This window comes from Aotus nancymaae, unplaced genomic scaffold, assembly GCF_030222135.1.
Source record: "Aotus nancymaae isolate 86718 unplaced genomic scaffold, 86718_ANA_hifiasm-v0.15.2.pri h1tg000077l, whole genome shotgun sequence".
NCBI classification, from domain to species: Eukaryota; Metazoa; Chordata; class Mammalia; order Primates; family Aotidae; genus Aotus; species Aotus nancymaae.
The window spans coordinates 13,927,180-13,937,047 of NW_026988492.1; positions in this window are offsets into that span (position 1 = coordinate 13,927,180).

Genomic DNA, 9,868 nt, shown 5'->3' on the forward strand with positions numbered 1-9,868 from the left:
TCAGATTCATTCTCCATCCATCTTTGATCCCTAGCTGATGAGAAGTTGTGACCCTTTGGAGGAGGAGAGGCGTTCTGGTTTTTGGTGTTTTCATCCTTTTTGTGCTGGTTTCTTCCCATCTTAGTGGCTTTATCTACCTGTGGTCTTTGTAGTTGGTGACTTTCGGATGGGGCCTCTGAGTGGATGTCCTTTTTGTTGTCGATGACGTTATTTCTTTCTGTTTCTTAGTTTTCCTTCTAACAGTCAGGCCCCTCTATTGCAGGACTGCTGGAGGTTCAGTCCAGACCCTGCTTGCCTGGGCATCACCTGCAGGGGTTGCAGAACAGTAAGGGTTGCTGCCAGTTTCTTCTTCTGTTGTCTTTGTCCCAGAAGGGTACCTGCCAGATGTTGGCCTGAGCTCTCCTTTATGAGGTGTCTCTTTGGGTATACAGGGGTTGGGGAGCTGCTTGAGGAGACAGTCTGTCCCTTGTAGGAGCTGAAGTGCTGTGCTGGGAGCTCCGTTGTTCTGTGTAGAGATGCTGGGCAGGTACTTTTAAGTCTGCTGCAGTGGAACTCATAATGGCCTCTTTTCCCAGGTGCTCTGTCCTAGGAAGGTCGGCTTTATTTATAAGTTTCTGTCATGCTGCTGCCTTTTTTCATAGATGCTCTGCCCCACACGGAGTAGTCTAGTCACAGTCTGCCAGCAGAGGTGTTGCTGAGCTGCCGCAGGCTCTGCCTAGCTTCTGTATGAACTGCCTTGGTAGTGGTGGTCACCCTTCCCCCGACTGAGCTGGACCGTCCTGGGTCCAGCTGCACTTGCCGTGAAACTCTCAATCCAGAGCATTTCAGATTGCTGGTTTTGTGGGGATGGTGCCCACCGAGCCAGATCACCTGGCTCCCTGTCTCTGCCCCCTCCCTTTAGTTGAATGGGTGACTCTGTCTCCCAGGCATTCCAGGCGCCAGTTGAAATGGCCACTCAGATTTGTGTGAGTTTCTGTGGGCCAAGCCAGCACCGGCTGAAACCGCTTTGCTGAAAACTCATGGCGCTTTTCAGCCCGGGAGTCTCCTGGTCTGTGGGCAGTGAAAATTTGTTTGGAAATGCGGTGGGCACTCACCCTCTGTGTTGTTCTTGCTGGGAGCTGCACTCCGGAGCTGTTGCTATTCGACCATCTTGGAACCTTCCCGCCATCAGATCACTCTTGGAGGGAACTGGTTTCTGATTCTTAACCCAGGACAGCCATACTTCTTGCTTTTTTTTCCCCAAAGTGTTACAGACTAAGGCTATGTGGTCCCAACTAACTTTTCATTAATTTTTGTGGATAACCATGCTCTGTCTACATGCTCTCACTTCCCTGGTCCCAGCTGATTAGATTGAGGTGATTCAGGAGGGCTACACAAGGACTTTGTCTAACGGGGTTGGTGGTGGTTGAACCTGCTCATATCTCCCTGAAGAGGCCTGAGTTCAAGAGGTAAAGTAAGTTGGCTCTCAGGTTGTATGACTTAAAGAAGTAGAGAAAAAAGTCGGGAGGAAGCCTAAGCTGTGAGTAAGCAGAAAGTATGAGTAAGAGAACTCATGAAATGGGGAAAAGATATTTAGCATAGACAGAGTAAAAGCAAAGTAGATGGTTGGAAGTGGAGGAGCCATGGGGCCATGAAAGAAACTGATTCTTGTTAATGGCAGCCCGTTATGAGGGAGCACCAGCTCCTCCCCAGGGAGTACCCGCTCCTCCCCAGGGAATACCCACTCTCCATCCCATGCATGCAAAGCTCACCCACCAAGGAGGCCACCTCCTCTGCTGTTCTGTGTGCCGTTAGGGCCCCCAGCAAGGTCAAATTCTCTACTCCTTTCCATGTTTGCATGTAAGGTTTCCTGGAGGTGTCTTTGAGAGGCTTTCTATAACTTGCGAGCAATCAGAGACTTAGACTAATAAAGCCACCATAATACATACATCGGCACAAATTATAGGGTTATTATTATACATTTTTCTGACAGTGTCTTGGTCTTTTGCCCAAGCTGGAGTGCAGTATGCAATTATGGCTCACTACAGCCTCGATCCACCAGACTCAAGCAATCCTCTCACCTCAGCCTCCCGAGTAGCTGGGACTACAAGCACACACCACTGTGCCTAGTTAACTTTAGCTTTTGTAGAGATGGGGTCTCACTGTGTTGCCAGGGCCAGTCTTGAACTCCTGGGCTCAAGTGATCCTCCTGCCACAGCCTCTCAAACTGCTGGGGTTACAGGCATGTGTCACTTCCTGGCTTCATGGCTTTCATGCTTGACAGATTAAATAAAAAGATAACATTTTGACAAGGAACAAATTTTATGAGTGAGCAGAAGAGTTAAACAATGTCTCCCTCCCCCAAACGAGACCACTAAATAGCAAATGTGATTGATATGCCAATTACATTATTACGTTAAAATGTCACAGGGTTGTTTTAAAGTTTACTGTTTTGCTTTATGATGTGTTATCATTTATATACCCTATCAAAAATAACTTCAGTAGTTAGTGTTTCCCTAGGCCCTTGGAAGGGCATCAATAACTAATATCGAATGAATTTCACTTTTATTAGTACATATGTACAAGGAAAGGATTTGAGGGTTTAGACAATGTTCTTAATTGATTTTTGAATGTTTGGCAAAGAAGAAGGGGATAGCTGAGACCACCTTAGAGAGTGTCATAGGCTCTAATGATAAAAGCCGAGTTGTTTTAGTAGAGCTTTATTAAGAAGTACATAATTCTTCCAGGCTTACTCAGTGACGGGTCTTGATGAAAACAGAAGAAACAGTAATTATAATTTATTCATTCGATGTATAATTATTCAGTATTTACTTGATTCAAGGCACGGAGCACAGGCACTTTCTTCATAAAGCTTTCATGCTGGTAGGGAAAGACTGATATCAAACAACTAATTATATACTTACACAATTAATTACTTAATTACAGTTTAAGAGACGTCATGAAAGGGAAGCCTAGTGTGCCCCGAGTCCTTGTAGCTGGGACCCATGAGCTGTCGACTAGTGGGGAGGGCCTGGAAGACTTCTTCGAGGAACTGCTGTTTGAGCCCTGAGAGCCGTTCAAGTTCAGGTAAGCATGAGACACCTGGGAAAATTAGTCACGGGCAGTTAGTGACAGAAATACTCCAGGCTTTGCCCAGATTTTAATTTCAGTAGCAATGCTAGGTTTTGTAGTTTAAATTCCATTAAATTCCTTGTGGACAAAAGTCAGCACATGCACATGCACAAATATGTGTGTCAGCACACCCTTTTATTCTAATTATGACTTATTTCACTTTAATAAGATTCAGCAGGTTGCAAAGAGTTAATTATATAAACAAAGCCTTACAGATGTGGAATACTTCACTGCCTTTTTTGGATAATTGGTTATTACATAGGCTTTCCTGTGTATCCTTACTCCTCCCTGAATATTTTGGGACAGCGTGTGCTTACTGGAGTTTATTATGGTACAGTCTGCAGCAGAACTATTCATTACAAATACTGTGCTCTCCCGTTTTAGATTTTACAGATTCAGGGTTTGCCATTCCCATCTAATATGTGATATGAATTAAATATGTTACAGTACCTGGGCAATGCACAGAAAAATAACTTTTGCAATGCAAGCAAGTTGTTTGTAATTATTTAGAATACATCCTTGCTATGAGGTAAATCATAGCTTTGTTTATAGAATTCTAGCAAGAATTTTGAACACCTGCTTCCTTTAAAAATCTAACTGTATGCTTGCACGCTTTATCTTGGGCCATTTAAATAAGCAACTGGTAATATTTTGGACATATTTGAGTCCCATAATCAATGCCTAACAAAATGCTTGTTGTGGGAACACTCATTGATATTTACAAACATTTCCTGGTTACTTGTACTTCTTTCTTTCAAAAGAAATTTTTTGACTTCCAAAACAGTGCTACATAAAATGATTTCTGGACCTCTACATCTTATTTGTTATGTTGATTTTTGTAAAAGTTTTAAAAAGGGTAGCTCTTATGGTCTAACCATAGTGTCATATTGTAACTCAGGATTTGTTTGCAAATCATATTCCCACTGTTCATGTTCATCTCAGTAGGAATGGGAGGAAAGGAGCCTGAAAATCCTGCAGGATAAACTTGTTTTGTGCATTTCACCTGCCAAGGCTCCCTCCTTCCAGGAGTATCTGGGCCACAGCTCTAGCAGTTCAATGTGGCTCTTGCCTGCAACCATCCTTTAACTGGAAAAACAAGAAGCAGGCCCAGGGGTTTTTTCCATCTTCTGTGATTTATGCCCTAGAAAGACGTGGAGGTTGGGTAGGAATGGTCCCTGGGGATGATTTATTTTCAAAACTGGCAAAGAAAAGATATTTATGGTATGAGAACTATAATTATATAGTGCAACCTCTTAGGATCATTCACAAGTTTCGTGTTTAGAAAACACTAAAACATTTTCAGAGCTTCAAACGTGGCTTCTGGTCTTGATATAAGTTACTTGATTGTCATTGAGATGCTTCAATAATAGTTTCATAATATATATATAACCTTTAAGAATTTGACAGAGTCAATTTAATTATGTTCATGCACAGATCAAGGAGCTAGATTATGATCCACTGGGGAGGATGGGGCTTAGCAGCAAGTAAGAAGCGCTGGTGCTGAAGGTGACCCTGACAGGTAAGTGATTGTGTGCGCGACAGGATCATCATTGGGAGAGAAGAGAAGGAAGAGAACGTGTGCAGCCGAGGCAGACCTGAAATTCCCAGTGTCTCGCTTTGGTGAAAAATTCTAAGTTTTAGCTTCAAGAGGAAATCTGTCTTTCAAAATTATTTCAGGACCAGGAAATTGTTATTCATTACTTACTATTTTTGCGAGGGAGTCTTGCTCTGTCGCCAAGCTGGAGTGCAGTGGCGCGATCTCGGCTCACTGCTACCTCCGCCTTCCAGGTTCAAGCGATTCTCCTGCCTCAGCCTCCCGAGTGGCTAGAACTACAGACGCATGCCACCACGTCCAGCTAATTTTTGTATTTTTGGTAGAGACAGGGTGTCACCATGCTGGCCAGGATGGTCTTGATCTCTTGACCTCGTGATCCGCCTGCCTTGGCCTCCCAAAGTGCTGGGATTACAGGCGTGACCCACCGCACCTGGCTTCATTACTTAATAATAATTGTCTCAGGATCAGGAAGTAGAATCTCTGCACATCATCCTTATTTGTCTTTTCATGCCTTTACAGGTTAGTGATGTCTCCAAAATAATGCTGCCCTCTGATTTGTAGCTTAGGCTTTCTTAATTTAGAAAGTATTGGGAAAATGCTGTAAATTCATGCAAGTGTACAAGTTGGGATACATTTCTTGATTTTAGGATTCTAGGATGCCTCAGCTATTTGTCAATTTTTTTTTAAGTCTGAGAAACTTATGTAAATGGGAGAGGATGCAATGGGGACTTTGCCTACAAGTGTTTAAGGTTGCTAAATGGGAGAAAATAGAACGGAAAACCCAGAGGAGAACTGAGTACAAACGAGGATGGAAATGTATTTTTTTCTAGAGGCTGAAAGTCCAAGATCCAGGTAGCAGCAGTATTGGTTATGTCAGAGGCCTCTCTCCTTGGCTCGAAAATCGCTGTCTTCTCCCTGTGTCTTCACATGGCCTTCTCTCTGTCCCTGTGTCCTAATTTCCTATAAGGACATCAGTCATAATGGACTAGGATCCACCCTTGCAACCTCATTTTACCTTAATCATCTATTTAAAGACCCCTCTCCAAATACAGTCATATTCTGAAGGCTGGAGCCCAGGGCTTCAACATATGAACTTTTAGGGGGTGCACGGTTTATCCCATAACAATATCAATCAAAATAATGGACAGAGAATCTCTTAAAAAGATGTTTACTGGGCAGTAGGAGTACCGTAATGGGAATCCATATGCTATAGTAAACTCTATGCATATTTGGGAAGGGAAGAAAGACAAAGGTTTTTCAAGGCAGAAATGAGGAGGATTACATAGTTATTTTGAAATAATGATCCTTGGCTACTTAGATCAAAAACAAGGGTGACGCCAGCCCAAGGCTGACAGTTGCTAGACACATGTTCTTGCAGAAGTATTTTTTGTGTGAGGTTGCAATGGCCTTTGTGCGAGGTTGTGGTGTTTGTAGAGTCTTTTTCATTATCAGGCATGCGAACATGAGATCCCTCTCTTCGTATCCTTCCCCAGCTCTATTCCTCAGGGTTTCCTTCACATCAGTGGTTTCAGGTTGATCCTGACAACTTTCACAACAGGAATGAAAAAATCAAGCTGGGCACAGTGGCTCCCGGCACTTTGGGAGGCTGAGGCCAGCCAGGAGTTTGAGACTAGCCCAGGCAACATGGAGAAACCTCATCTTTACTAAAAATACAAAAAAAATTAGCTGGACATAGTGGCACATGACTGTAATTCCAGCTACTCAGGAGGCTGAGGCACGAGAATGGCTGAGAACAGGAGACAGAGGTTGCAGTGAGCTGAGATTCCTCCACTGCACCCCAGCCTGGGAAACAGTGCAAGACTTCATCTCCAAAATCAACCAATCAATCAATCAACCAATCAATCAATAAATTAGTCCTTGTGGGCGGCCAGACACAACCACACTATCTTAGAAGGGACTGAGTGAAGGGAGCATTAGGAATGGTGGGATTATCTGAGTGCCCAAGGAGGACATTTGAAAGATGAAGAAACAGAACCAGAAAGGTGAAGCAATTGGCCCAAGGTCACAGAGCGAGTTAATTACAGAGCTAGAACCAGAGCCTGGACTTAGAGCTTTGACTCTCAAGTCTTTCCTGTTGCCCTGCCCTGCCTCAGGAAGCTCAGCTACAGAGCCAGACTGTGCCCTTGTGTCTCTTCTCTGACCCCAACCCTTGGCAATGATCTTGAGCCACGCAATCCACTATTGCATGCCCCATATCACCGCTGTTACGTTACAGTCTCCAGAAGGACCATCTTCCACACATCGCATCTGCAGACATCTCTCCCCTTTCTGTGGCGTTGGGGTCAATGTTGCAGGATCCATTTTGCTTTGTGCCCACTCTGGAGGGAGCCCACCACCAGTGTGTGCATGAATACAGTGAGAAACACAGCACCTCCTTACGCTACACCTCCCACCCTGCTCCCGCCTTCAAGGCACCCTCAGAAACTCCCTTTCCACTCCCATGATGTCTGGTTTTGGTCACAGGATGTCACAACTCAGCTTATATTTTGTGCATTGTACCTTATTTTTATGTCTTTGCAGTAAGTTCTTCCAGGGGCTCCACCTCCTAGGAGATGACGGACTGAGGCTGCACAATTGGTTCATCTTCTTCTGTCACTACTGGATCCTCTCTCTACCCAGTTATTGGGTGTAGCCACCAAACCAGTGTTGACCAATATAACTTGTTTTCAGTTTTTTATACTTACTCTTCCATAATTCAGAGAAGTGTGATACAGAGCTGGAACTATAGAGTACTCAGTAAGGAAACACAACAATTTAGTAAAGAAACAGAACATCCGTTAAGCTTATCTTCATTGTTTAAGCTTCCTCTCACTATAATAAGATAGTTTCCAGTATGCTGAGCTGCTAGCTATCTGCAAACTCATGGATGGTGGCTTATTACCATAGAGGGATGTGGAAGAATAGAACAAACAGGCCTTGGTTTGCCAAGTTACAGTGTGAAGAATGAGACCATCATTATCCTTTGGCTTCTGGAAAGGCGTTATCTAACCCTGATAACCGGGTTTCTTCTGTTAGATGAAGATAAGCTTTCTGTTTTATGCATGTGTTGTATATTGTTTGTAAGGAACTTAGCACAGTACTTAGCTCATAAGAGATGCTTAATAAATGGCAACAGAGACCACAAGGGGCCCTTTGTGAGGGGTGCCCTTGGCAATTATGAAGGAACTTGCTTCCATTTTATCTCCTGTGGGGTCATTGAGTGGCAAGTAGTGAAGGATTAGTACAAATCCATACACTCATTAAGAATGGATCAAATATTGATTAGGTATTAATTAAGTATAATGAGAGGATACAAAATCATTTTAAGACATCTGGGTGTTTGGATAAGAAGAGACAGAGTAAATTATATTACCTCTTCAATATTTAGATGTTGATGCCAGTAAGTTTCATTGGTAGAGAGAGCTGGTATCTTTCCACATATATCATACTTTGTAAATGATCATTTAGGATATTACTTTCAGAAGCGGAAGAGTAGTGGTGTAGGGTGACCTTTAAAAATGCATAGCTAATTGAATCCCTGGTAGTTAAACATTAATAAATTTAATTATATGAAAGTGACACAAGAGGGCAGCTGTGTACTGTTTCTGAATACCTTTTGCTACAGTATATTATGCTAAAACCAAATATGTGAATGATCAGAATGATCAGAAATTGTCTTTAATGAGTTTCTTATTCTATAGAGGTAATACAATAATTTAGTTTGAAACCAGTTAATTCTCCTTTATTGCGCTCAAGTCCTTATTGACAGTAGTTGACAGGCAATGATACAATGAACATCCTACTGAGTAGCCATGGTGCCTGTATTTATACAGAACTTCCTATTGATGTCTTGACAATCATCTGACTGGACTGCAAGTGAGATGTGGAGTGGATGGAAATGTTTATCAACTGCTGGGTATTCTGGTCCCCATGGGAAGTGTATATGTTAGAATGAATGGTGTATCCTGTGCATTAGAGCTTAGCAATCTTGCAGAGTTGGACAGGAATGTCTCAGCTTCTGTTTGCACACATATTCTAGAAGCTGATTTACTTCTTGTCATTCTTTGAGATTCACGACAGGTAAATATCCTGTATGGTATCAGGGGTCTCCTGCCTGAGCTGCGGTGTGGGTTCTATGAGTGAATTATGTCCTGCGGGGGCAGATAGGAGCTGGGCACTAGGATAATATACCCTGAGCCAATGGGTTCAGAAGATGTGAGACTGTTCCAGGTCTGAATTACGTTTACTTTAAGGGTTTTGTGCAGTTGTATGCAGGCAGCAGGAGAAAGAGTCTGTCTCAGCATAGATCAGGAATGGAGCTGTTAAGGATCCCCCGTGCTTCAGCAAGAATGGAATTGACTTTGAAAGGTTATAAAACTTTATACAAATGGGCCTTTACAAAACTTACCAAGCCTCCTTCAAAGTGAATGTGGATAGGTATTGTTACTTAATTCATTTCAATAAATATTTATTAATTATCTGCACATGGCAAGGTCCACTTCATTATGGGTACAGATAAGCCATATAGGGTCTTCTGGTAGGAACTAACTGATCAAGGAGGAGGTGGCATGGGGTACGGTACGGTTTAAGCACCTGGGTAATGGGACTCAGTATATTCCCAGAGAGCAGATGCTGTGGCCCCGGAGTCAGTTTGTGCTGCAGTGCGTGCTGGGTCATAGTGATACCAGTGGAGCCTGGGGTGAACTCCTGAGGCACAGTCACAGAGAGAAGTACAGTGGGACCAATACTGGGAGTAAGGGCAGGCCAGGCTGGAAGGTGGAGAGGCAGAGACTCAAGAACTGGTGGTGGGACCATTCATCCAGAAACAATAGGGCAGGGCCATGTGTCTTGAGGTCTTAATGTTATTCCAATCCAACCAGTAGGGGCAAGCTAGGTGTCAGCAGTATGAGCTGGAGATTCCGAATGGGCATGCTATTCAAAATAAGAGTGGTGCATGGGGATGTTCAACAAGAGAAAAAAAGCATGTAACAAAGTCTGAAATTGAGAAAACAGGAAAAGCATCCAGATCACACATGCACACATGTGCATACACACACACACACACACACACACACGCCACCAGGTATCTGGGTGTCATTGCTGATCATACATCAGGAAGTGATTTGCTTTCTGTGCTAGTTTGAAACAATTTCCCCCGTAAGGGCAAGAACACCCACAACTGCTGGTTCTCTCAAGAGTCTC